Genomic DNA, 12,147 nt, shown 5'->3' with positions numbered 1-12,147 from the left:
ACCTTCTGCAGCATCACCGTCAACCGACTCCTCCCGATGCTGCTCCTATAGCGAAAGCCGTCTCCAGGTTGCATCCATGTCCTACACACACGCACACATACACACACAACTATACACACACGCACACATACACACACACAAACACATACACACACATACACATACATACAGACACCCACACATAACTACCCATACATTCATGCCTGTACGCGGACACAAACACATATGCATACACACATACCCCCCTCCCACACACACATTCATACACACAACTACCCACACACTTATGCCAGCACACAGACACAAACACACATGCCTACACACACATACACATACCCCTACACACAAACACACATACCCCACAAACAAACCCACATGCCTACATACTCACACTCGTGATTGCGAAAAACATAATATGAATTCAAGATGTCAAAATTCAAATTATTTTTTTTTCTTTTTATTTTTATTTTTTTCTATTTAATGGACCAAGCATATTTGGGCGAAAGGGAAGTAACAAGAGACACTCTATAGCAGCCAAAATTTTCGGCTCGGGTGAAAGGGGTATCTATCATAACGCGCTAGAATTTTCGCTTAGAGATTCGAGGATTCTACGGTTCGAGGAGTTTTATCGCTTTTAAAACTTATAGTTGCAGTTTCATTTTTAACATTTAAGGTCATTAGAGCTATTTTTAGAATTTGCTTATTATGTGGTGCTCTCATCGGCTCTAAATTTCACGAACAATTATACATACTTGAAGGAACACGCTCCCGAGTGGGACACCTAACTTAATTTTACTCCTCATTTTTGCTTACTCATCTTAGTGCGGATAGCACAAGTCATTCTATCATTATTTCCGACATCAAAAACTACAATTCCTTAACCTACCTAAAACTATGCGAACTCTACTACAGCGGCAGTTGCATTAAAATCTTTAAATTACGAATCTTGCCTGTGGCTCCAAGATAAGCATAAAAAGAACTTGTTCAGTTTGAAGTTGAATATACTTTCTTCGCAGTGCTCATTTTCATCAATGAGAGAATATTTTACATTTCCCGTCCAAATGCGAACACAATATCACAGTTATCTTGCCCTCAAAATTATTACTGTGCTTGGGGTGAATACTGTAAGTCTGGGAAAGATTTTTCCTCCTTGGCTGGGAAAAGTCTTAGCTATCCTGGATATAATTATTGCTATCCCTCGAGTGTTGGTAGTGGATGTGCTATAATATCTCGAATGTGATGCCTCTTTTACCACATTTATTACGTCCCGGATTTTCTTCATTCTTACGAGGTTGGTCTATATCAGGACATTGCTCTTGGTGTGGCGTAAAACGTTACCATTTGGCATAAAACGTTCCTCTCAACAATTCTATCGAATAATTAACTGTGCGATTAAACGCCTACGCGTCAGATGTTTGGTCGGTTACTTTTTTTTTTTTTTTGGCACAAGAGCCTTAGTAGGCTGTAATGCGCCAAACGAGTTTCCATTCGAAAAAGATGATAAAAAAGAGAAACTGTTCAAAGAGAAAAGGACACAAAACTCCTAGAATTTTGAAATTTTTTGCCGAAAAAAACCACATAAATGAAGTTTCAAATTTTGAGTAACAAGCCAAAAGTATAATTAAAAAAATATTCTTGAGTAAAATAAAAACATTTATAACAGCACAAATACGAGACGAAGACAAGGACGAACACTAAATCAGAGAAGAAAATCCAATCTCTTGAAGGAAGGGGAAGTCAGATGAAATTCAAATGGAAATTCAAGGTACCTTTGATCAACCATAACTCTACTTGAGTGATTCACTAGTTTTTAAAGTAGGAGATACTCCAGAAGCCTACTTAGTACCAACGAGCCTCAAGAATATGCCAATAGCAGGTTTAATAGGGCTAGTTTAAGCTAATATCAGTGTTTGAACTGATTTTCTAACTGTGCCATCGCTCACAGAATGCGATTTTTTCGAAACAAAGTTGCAATGCCAGAACAAACCGGACTATCTGCAGGTGCTCTACACTACAAAAGTTAAAGCCTTACCTACTGTTCGTTCTCTTTACCATGCAAAAGGAAATCCTAAACTCAACATTTATAGTCTACTACACCCGTCACGGTGCACCTGCATTTTTCGGACTACAAAATATTTTTTCAAGTCATATTAACTCTAACCTTAATCCCCATCGTTATTAGTATTTAGATTCTTGGCAACACTGTGCCATCATTGTTATAAGAATTGTTACGCAGATGTCTTACCGCTTACGCTAATAAGCCGTTCTAAGTGTTCTATGAGTTGCTACTTTCAAGTAAACATTTGATACACAAGTGTTACAGCAAACTTATGATGTCTGCCCTAAACTGAGCAAAAAGTTACCACAAAGGGTTGCTATCAATGCAACATAGTACGTTTTGCCCATGTATTTGACTGCTTATTCTACGTGCTAGAAAGACAAGGTGGCTAACGAGTTTCAGATCCCGGATTTGTTTACGCAGACTTTATTCCCAGATATTGAGCGTAAAGAATACATGGTTTAATTCCAGTCAACGGTTAAATGTTATGACGAAAATATTTGTCCCGCCTTGCATAACATCAAAACCTGCAAACTGGTTTTCTTTTGTCTCAACGAACCGAGCATTGTACTAATTAAATTTAACAACTCTGATAGAGATTCTGTTCTCTTCAGGGTCAGGCTTTTTTAATCTTTCTGCCTTTTCTACTTTAAATGAAATTTTCTTTTCGATGAAAATGATTGGGGCATTTCTTTCAACTATTTGCCATTGTATAACTGCGTTTTTAACTTGTAGAAAATAATGCTTGTGTCATTTGCAGTTTATTACTGCACGAGTTCTCGACTTCGGAAAGGCCAGAAAAACGATACGTTAGGAGTACCCCACCATCAACCATTCCCCGAAACTTTGAGTTTAATTAAAGAGTATTATACTACTATTACTAAATTGCCATACGTGCCTTTTATAATCATGTGCCTCTCCCCTTTCGTTAAATAAAAATATCAACTATTTCGCCTTTTTAATTCTCATTGAAACGCGAAGTACTCGAATAGTGAGCGATCGGAAGGGCCATAATAATACATCTTCCAAGAAACCGAAGTTAGAGAAACAGACTGAATTTTCTAACCTAGCACTCCACAACAACCCCGACCTTTAGCACAAATATAGGTTAGAAACAGGCATCGAAAGTGGAAAACCGTAACCTCATCGCTGTGTTGCAGCCGCCGAAACTTGAAACAAACCAAACGGGTGAAGGCGGGTAATTGGCTTTCCGCCGCATGCGCTTTCTACTTCAACAGGTTGTCATGGAGAGCGGCAGACGATTTCTCGCTTCATAAACCCCGCTCAACAATACGGACTCATTAACGCAGAAGATAGTTGAAAGGCTATATGCTGAAGATGTAAGATAGGGCGGCCGAACGTCAAGCATATATTCAGGAGTGCCGGGTCTGATGAAAACCTAGGTAATGAGGGTTCGCGTGACCTCTGTGGAGATCACGTGCAGAAGAAAGCCTTTGTACACAAATAGTCTACGGAGAACGAGGTAACGAAACTGTGACCCCTGAAAGTGGGGAAAATATATTGATGTAATTTTTTAAAGTGTAAAATTAGGTAATATAATAAACTTGTCGATGATATTTGCATTTTGATTAGTTGGTCGTTTGGTTTTATGGTGCAAAAGCCTTAAAAGGCTATACTGCACCAAGCGATAGTTTTATAATAGTAAAAAAGTGAAGGGAAGCCAAACACAATGGACATAAAATTTCTAGTAGTTTGAAACAAATTTGGGAATTAGACACATATACTAAGGTTCAAATTTTGAATAAAACAAAAAACACATAACAAAGACGAGACAAAAACAAGCACTAAGAGACGCACATAAAGCCAATCAAGGAAGGTGAACAATTGGGTATGGGGTGTGATACTTCCCTACAATTCCTTCAAAGATGGATAAAAAAGATTGAATTTAAAATTAGTAGGATTGAAATTTATACCTTGAAAATTGTTTTTTAAAAGCATTTATGAGACAGGCGAATGTTGGAGACTTCAAGTTTATATGATTTTTGATTCTCTAGTTTCCGATTAGTTATACCTAGATGTTTTAGGGTGAATGTACGGGAAATGAATATTTTGTGCCACCAAAGAAAAATTTTCTGTTTAGTTTAACCTTCATTATTTCCCTTGTTGTCGTTATTTTTATGTTTGCAAATATGAAGACCAGATGATGTTTAAACATTTTTTTATAGGCACCAGGGGAAAATATCCCTTAGGGGGCTACACTATTGGCTTTAAAACTGTCAGAGGGAGTGACAAATTTACACTTTACCTATTAAAACATCACGCGTTCTTTTCACCAGAGCTGAGACGTAATCCGTTATGTCTACACACAATAAACATTGCATTGTACAAACGTACATCTAGGTAACATAATATATATTTACCAGGGGAAGTACTGAAACGACTGGCACAAGCACGTGTTGTAGCAATGCAAAGAGAATTGACACAATATTATTTGAATTTTGCTAAACCATATTAGCTTGCTTTTAACTTAAAACTGTATTTCGCTTGTTCGTGGTTAAGGACATCTTTTAGCCATTTTAATGCTAAATTAGAGTCTTTTAATTCCGCCAGGTGAGGATGACATTGTTACTATGTCACGTGTAAATGAATTTTTTTTGTGTTAATAAATATTTTTGCAGTGTATTTTGATAAAATATGTTTTGATGTTTATTTAGGTGTGTGATTATGGTAAAAACATTGTGCCAGGTTAATTAAAAAACGTGAACGTGTTTGTAGAAAAAAAGGCTAGCCAGGGGAGTATACACTTCTATTTTCAATACAGCTAAAATGAAACATTTACCAAGAATAGACTGTGTGGGCCAAATAAAAGACAATATTCTTTATTAATTAAGCATACAATAATGCAATTAGTTTTACCTAAAAATTTTCCATGTGCCATTGTAATTCAAATAGCGTATAGTTACCCATTAACCAGATCTAGTGCGGGTTTCACAACTAAAAAACCTATACCAATCTACAAAACGTTTTTTTTTTTCATAAACAACTAGTTATAATTCCGTTTAATACGTAAAAATGTAAAAAAAAAAAAAAAAAAAAATGCAAAAAAAATTTGACGCAAGAAATATAACAAGAATAAAATGTTATCTTTTAAGAATTTAGTGAGCGAAAAAACAAATATTTTGTTCGTTTAAAATCCTCCCCAAGCCCTAAAAACTTTTGGGTTTTTAAAAATAATCAGAAAATCTTTTTATCTCTATATAAACTTCGCCATCGTTACAAGTTTATACGGTGATGTTAATATTGGCATTCTCATTTTCTACGAAGATGGAATTATAAGTTGATTTAACTTTTATCGTAAACTTGTTTTCGCTGTTTTATATTCTAAAACTCATCGATTAAATAAATAAATAAAAATTATATGAAAATAAAATAAAAGTATTACAATCATTCATCTAATTTCTTTCTTTCTTTTTCATACTTTCTTAAAACTCAAAAAGTTTTTCAATCTAAAATGGAAAAAAAAAAATGTGTAAAAGGTTAAAAATATAACCGCTGATACAAAAATAAACTTGAAAAAATGAATCCCAAAGACTGCCTGCTAGTTATTTTCATCTCTTGAAATTTAAGCTTATTTTATTTTATTTGATACTATAATTATTATTATTATTATTACTTGCCTTACTCCACTTCGTATTTAACACAAGAAAAAATTCCAATAAACACAAGCTGGGTCAGGCACAAACTTACATTACATATTTGCTGTGCTTTGTGCTTAAAAAAGATTTTTAGCATTCTGGAGCACATACGCTCGCGCTACAGGAATAAAAGAGAAAAAAACCGTGAATTCAAATTCTTTGGGAAGATGAATGGTTGCCAAAGAAAGTTGAGTATTTCTTCAGTGAAGCTTAAAATTTCTTCGCGTTTTAAATATTTCTCGCTTCACTTATTTTATAGGCTAGGATAACTATCACGTCATACTTATGCTATCAATTTAAACAGAATATGTAATGCTCGTATCAAATCACAAAAGCATGTCCATATGAATAAATTACTGTGATTTTTTTTTTATTTTTTAAGACGAAAGGAAAACATCGCATAGATTATCTTTAGGTTTCCATTTCGAGAAGCTTTTCACTTTCGGAAATCTGTGAAGCATATCCAAAAATACGTTTGAAAACAAAAAGAAAAAATGTTTTTATAACGGATTTATAATAAGCTGAGAAACACAATGTGTTTCTTTCTTCTACATATTTATATTAATACATAGAATTTTTAGATGCTTGAAATTACCGTACGTAAAAGAATTTATCAGATCGTTTAAAATAATCTTAATAGTACAAATTTAGGTCTACTTTCCAAGTTTGGCGAACACTAATAAGATCAACTGTGGGGTGATCCTTCCCCTCACTGTGCCACTAGGTAAAATCCCGCACAAAATATAACGTTTTCCTACTTTAAAAAAGGTTTGTACCAAGTTTTATCTGTAAATACAAAATAACTCTTGTGGATATTTTTTAAGAACAACCGGCAAAATATTTTGTTTCTTGAAACTAAAAAACTGCCTCTTCCATCGATTATAAAAAGTTTTATTTGAATAATTTTTAAAACTTTTTATCAAAAAGTTGGCCTTTTTTCGCCAGAAAACAGTATATATCATTCTTCTAACAAAAAACATGGTCTAAAATGTTATCGCGATCAACAGAAAAAAAAGGCTCCATATCAACGGGTTGAGTAACTATAAAGGGCATAAAATTTCTGGAATTTTGAAGGAAATTACCGAAATTAACAGAAACGAAGTTTTGAATTTTGAAAAGGAAACAGAAAGAATGAACTGTGAAGGAATTTTGAATAGCAAAAAACATATATAACAAAACGAAGACCAAACAGAAACTAAATTGAAGACACAAAGCCGATCTCCTGAAGGAAGGAAAACAATTGAGGATGAGGAGTGCTCCTTAGAAGTTCCTTCAAAGATGGATGAAACTGATTAAAAATTTTTAAACGAATGTAACTGAAAATTGAACAATTGCAAAGGATAAGCAACACTGTCTAACTGACATTGCATGTGTTGCATATTGGAGCTGGTTCTCGGGAAAAAGACGTTTATGTGTAAATCTGGTATGACCAGTAGGAAGCCGAGATATTTAACTTGTTTCCTTCTCGTGATCTTACATGACTTGAAACCTTTCATTGACGGCTGGATGAAGTGCAATTTATTTTGCCTTTCTCCACTCCAGGGAAAGTCAGTCACAAATTGAAGTTTTGATGTCATCGAAAGGAACAAGATCATCGACATGGGCACTTGCAGCCTTAGCAGCTGTATCAGCTGCCTCATTGCCTGCAATGCCGACATGTCCAGGGATCCAGCAAAAGAGATTTTCAAAATTTATTTATTTCAGACTATTGTATAATGAATACTATTGAATTACCAAAGGGTGGCTATTGTTGTTGCAGTGAGCGAAAGCTTCCACGGAACCTTAGAGCATGAATTAGTAACTGTACGGAGCAAATTGGCTCTTAGGAAATGCTGAGGCAAAGATCTCAGGTTACATGGTTTAACTTCGACGAATGGGAGACACGTTTTACGTGAAACAAGTAGAAGAAAATTGATTTCTTCCAACACTTTGCTTTAAAAATTTTCAAGTGACTTGGGATATTTGCTTCAAGAACTGAATGCTTCACTCTCTCCACCTTTTATTCCTTTTCAATGCATGGAGCTCATTGAGTTTGTGTATGTCACCCATTTCTTGGGCTATTATTTGTAAGGGTGTAGCTATGGCTTTTATTTCAGAAGTAAAAACTGAACAAGAAGTGTTTAATCGTTCTGAGAAAATCTGATCATTAATTATAGCAGCGAAGCAGACGTGATCATTTGATTTTGATCCGTCGGTGAATAAAATTTGGAAATGGTGGTTTAAAAACATTTAACTCATTTCTTCATATTGCCTAAAATCATGAAAAAACATTCATTTGTTGAGTTTTCCTTCCAGCAGTATGAATAAAACTGAATTGTAGTTACATAGTTTTAGTATTTACCTCACATGTTATACAAAAAAAAAAAAAATTGTTGACACAAAATAAATTTTTTTCGTGTGTGTGTTTCGTGTATGTGTTTTTTCTCGTGCAATTTCCTCACAGTGCGAATTTTGGAAGATGACTATGATATTTTGAATTTTGTTTCAAAATGTTTTTCAAAAATAATAACGTGAACAAATATCGCACAGCAATATCAGTATTTAGAAATGTCAACCATGCTCACTCGTTTTTGCATGTCGGTTGTCATTGCTTCACCATTAGCGCCACGACGGTTTGCATGGGGAAGGAATGACGATTTAGAAAATGGAACGTACTTGTTTGCGCGACAACACGAACGTTTAATTAATGCTAATGTACCACTAATTGATCATTTTCAACCTAAAATATTCACAAAATCATAGTCAACAAATCACCGCTCTGCAACTAACGCACAACCAAATACAGTGCGAGGGCGAGACAAATTTGTGTCACGTCCCACTATGTGGGTTGTATTTTCAGAAAAATAAGAACTCTTAGAACTTATTTTCTACTGTCTGACCACGGATTGTTGGAAAGACAAACATCCGTTTTACAGCCAGAAATGGACGAATCTATGATTTATTACCGATGCCAGCTTTTGCAGAAGCATAGTCTAATTCAAATGAGCCGAATACGCGCATCAAATTTTTACTTTTCTCCCTTATTCACACAGATTCGTCTTATCTGGACGTTTGCAAATTCCATGCAATCCGTGGTTGGACAGTACATTTTAATCTTAACTACCCATTTTTCCTCTACAGTTTCATTGCATATTCTTTTATTTCTAAATTTCAGTACAGTATCACTTTTGCTACTTTTACAACTACAGACTTGGATATAGTGCTTCAAGCTGTTGTTGGCACCCAAAATAAGAGACGAGAAGTGTAACTATGACTCAATTATGGAAAACGGACACAGTAAAAAAGAAAGTGAGTAGCCCAACAATTCCTCATTCGCAGCCGATATGCATTATTCTGTTTGAAGAAATTATGCATGAATATCCTAGGTATTTAGTAACAACTTATCCATTCATCCAAAACAAACATTCGCAAAAAGTATGCCAACAGAAACTTAGTATGGGTTTATGTTTAAGATGAACCGCCTCTTTTGGCTTTCACCATGCGTAGAAAGTGGTTGGTTGGTTTTATTGAGTTAAATGATGTAGCAGCCTTAATCGACTACACTGTGACAAACGATTTTCGTAAAAATTAAATGACGAAAAAGTGAAACAAAGGTTATTTTTAAAACTATAGGACGTAAAACTTCCAGAATTTTGAAACATTTCAGGTAGATATCGAGAGGTGCCATGCCTGGTACTTGCTTGGTTTTTATAAGCACTTCTTTGACCCTAATAACCAGCTTTGGTTATAAAAAGTTTGATCTGTTCGTACTATTTATCAACAGTTCGGAAAGAGAATTGCTCAGTTTGGTTTTATAAACAAAGTTCTTTCTCTCTCTCTCTCTTTTTTGGAACTTGACACTAAAAGTAAAATAATTAGTCGACGTCGGATTTTCGTTCAATTTCTAATAACAAATATCAATGTATTACGATGGCACTGACGGTGATAATGCAGAGATCGAGGCCATAAATAAATGTTCTATTCTAAGAATAAAAATGCAAAATGCACAAAGAAAAGAGTTAAAAAATAATCTAAAATGGTATTCCTTCATGAATGCAAAATCAGCCGTGAGCAAGACGCATGAAAGCTTATTTTGGACGAAACTTCCACTTATTGCAGCGATTCCATTGTTTTTAAGTTGTGTAGAATTGTATTAATTACATTAATAAAATCTCTCATTATTTAAGGAGATAAGTTCCAATGCCTAAAGAGAAAGCAGAAAAATAATTTTGATTAACAGAAAAACAATTGGTTTCCTAGCATCATTAGTTCAAGGAAAAGTTAAAAAAAAAAAAAAAAAAAAAAAACTGGTACATCGCCTATAGACGCTAATAAGAAATGTTGCGCCCATTTCAAACGAAGCCGTGAATAGCAAATTTTTGGCTCTTACGTAATAGCTTCAATTCTCTTTTATCTTTGACCGTACATTTTAACTTTTGGTAACGAAATTTTTTATTGTCTCCACTAAACTTCGTTATATAAACGGGCACGGCTACAATTTAAACGGAAGCACTTGAATTGAAAAACTTGGAACAAACATCAGGTTTCTGATATGAATTTAAACGTTTTAATTTCTTGAAATAAGTGAAGAAATAATTTTTTCATTGGTAAAAGTACGGTACGAACGCCGATTGCAAATTAGTGAAATTTCGTTACATTTGACATTGCGTTTGTAGAGTAGGTAGAAAACGAATAAATTCATTAAGTTTTATAAACTGCTAAAAAATAAAATAAAAAATAGGTTAGAGTTAAAAAGTTGGATGATAAACACATTCGAAGATCTAAGAAGCAGAAAATTGCAACAGCGCTGCTGTGTGAGCATAAAATTACAACTTCTATTAACGCGGTATTCTAATTGAAGCACCGCTTATACGTTTCTCTTATATACACGTTTTTTAAATTAGTCCCTGCAGCGTCCAATACGTATTAACGTATACCTATCATACGTTTTTTCCATGCAGTCCCTTCAAAAACGTATAAACGGTGCTTCACTAGTAGAAATTATTTAAAAAGAAAACATACCTGTTATTCATTTCTGTTGACATAAAAACACGGATTCCGCACTAACAGGAAACTGAGTAGTAACACATGTTTTACTACGATTCCCGCCACAGAATAATCCACACGCAAATGCAAACTATCAGTTCCGACAATTAAATAAACAAAACACCGAAAATATCAAAAACAGGTTTCCAGTCAGAACGACGCAGTCCTCTCGGCTTTCAAAAATATTCCATTAATCAATCCCTCTCTCTTTTTTTTTATCCTTCGTGATAAAAAGTGAATTAGTCATAAAAGAAATCTGAACATCAAGGAACGCTGCAATTAAACTCGGCCCCACTTCGACTGTGACTCGTCTTGTTCTGACGGCTGCGTTTGAGAGTGAGAGCTGAAAATTCCGCCGCGAACACGCTGTTGGAATAGAGTTTTATTTTTCGTTACTCTCTTCTCTGCCAGAGTACAAAATTAGGTCGAACGGGTTTTCTCGCAGAGCAGAATCATACGGTGTGCCCACTGGGAGTTGGTTGGTTTGAGTTGGCTAATTTAAAATTCCCTTTCGGAAAACTTTCTAGTTTGTTGATGAAAGTTGAAGTAGTTTTTGTTTCTTTCCGGCGTTTTTGTTCTGTTTTGAAAGAGAAAGGAAAAAAGTAGCACGGGGGAATACACACATTTGGTAGTGCCTCGGCGAAATGAAAGTTTTAAGCTAGAATTTTTAAAAGTTTGATAACATAAACAAAAACATGAAGTTTTAAATTAAAAAAAATAAATAAATAACATAAAGACGAGACAAAAAAAGGACATAAGGACGACAGCTAAGAAATCTCATCTCCTGAAGGAATAAAAGCAATAAATAATGAAGGGAGTGGAAACAGCCGTTCGAACTAATTTACAGGAAAAAAAAGTATCTCATAGTAAACATGTATCACTTTTCTTGCCGGGGTGCGACAACTTCACAAAAAAAAAAAGACAGAATTGAAGAAAATTAAAATTTTACCCAAGACTAGTTTTAAGTGATTCATTCTCAAATATTACGCAGGGTATCTGCTACATTTCGAGTATTGAAATCCATGACTTTTCATGACTTCTGCTCGTAACTTTCCCTGAGTCACGGGATTCAATTTTTCCAGGATTTTTTTTTAAAAGAGAAACATCTAAACTAGTGTTTTGTGAAAATTGAATTGCAATAATCTGATCCATGCCTTGGACATATGTTTCTAAAAATTCAAATGAAAAGTAACTAGCTCATTTACTATTTTAAAATATATATTTCTTCTGTGCGTGTGTTTGTAACCGTAAGGCAACAAGCCGTTTTAAACGGCTGGACCGATTTTGATAAATTTTTTTGTAGGTGACTAAGTTGATCCGATAATGGTTTAGAGTCGCAATGGATCGAATCGGAAACGTTTTTGTTAATTAATTAATTTATTTAAACATTGGATGGTTATATCTCCA

At 34.6% G+C, this 12,147-nt stretch overlaps 1 protein-coding gene across 1 annotated transcript in view; it reads right to left on the bottom strand.

Moving 5' to 3' along the window:
- The window catches only part of LOC129230637 (CD151 antigen-like), a 59,230-nt gene extending 48,085 nt beyond the window's left edge, over positions 1 to 11,145 (bottom strand). Inside the window, exon 1 of the mRNA XM_054865051.1 lies at positions 10,717 to 11,145. The gene's annotated coding sequence lies outside the window, so the exon portion shown is untranslated. The remainder of the gene's footprint in view (positions 1 to 10,716) is intronic.
- Between the last annotated feature and the right edge of the window lie 1,002 nt (positions 11,146 to 12,147).

The sequence above is a fragment of the Uloborus diversus genome, chromosome 9 (assembly GCF_026930045.1).
Source record: "Uloborus diversus isolate 005 chromosome 9, Udiv.v.3.1, whole genome shotgun sequence".
Lineage (NCBI taxonomy): Eukaryota > Metazoa > Arthropoda > Arachnida > Araneae > Uloboridae > Uloborus > Uloborus diversus.
The sequence above is the reverse complement of the archived record's forward strand: the minus strand, read 5'-3'. Positions and strand labels throughout refer to the sequence as shown.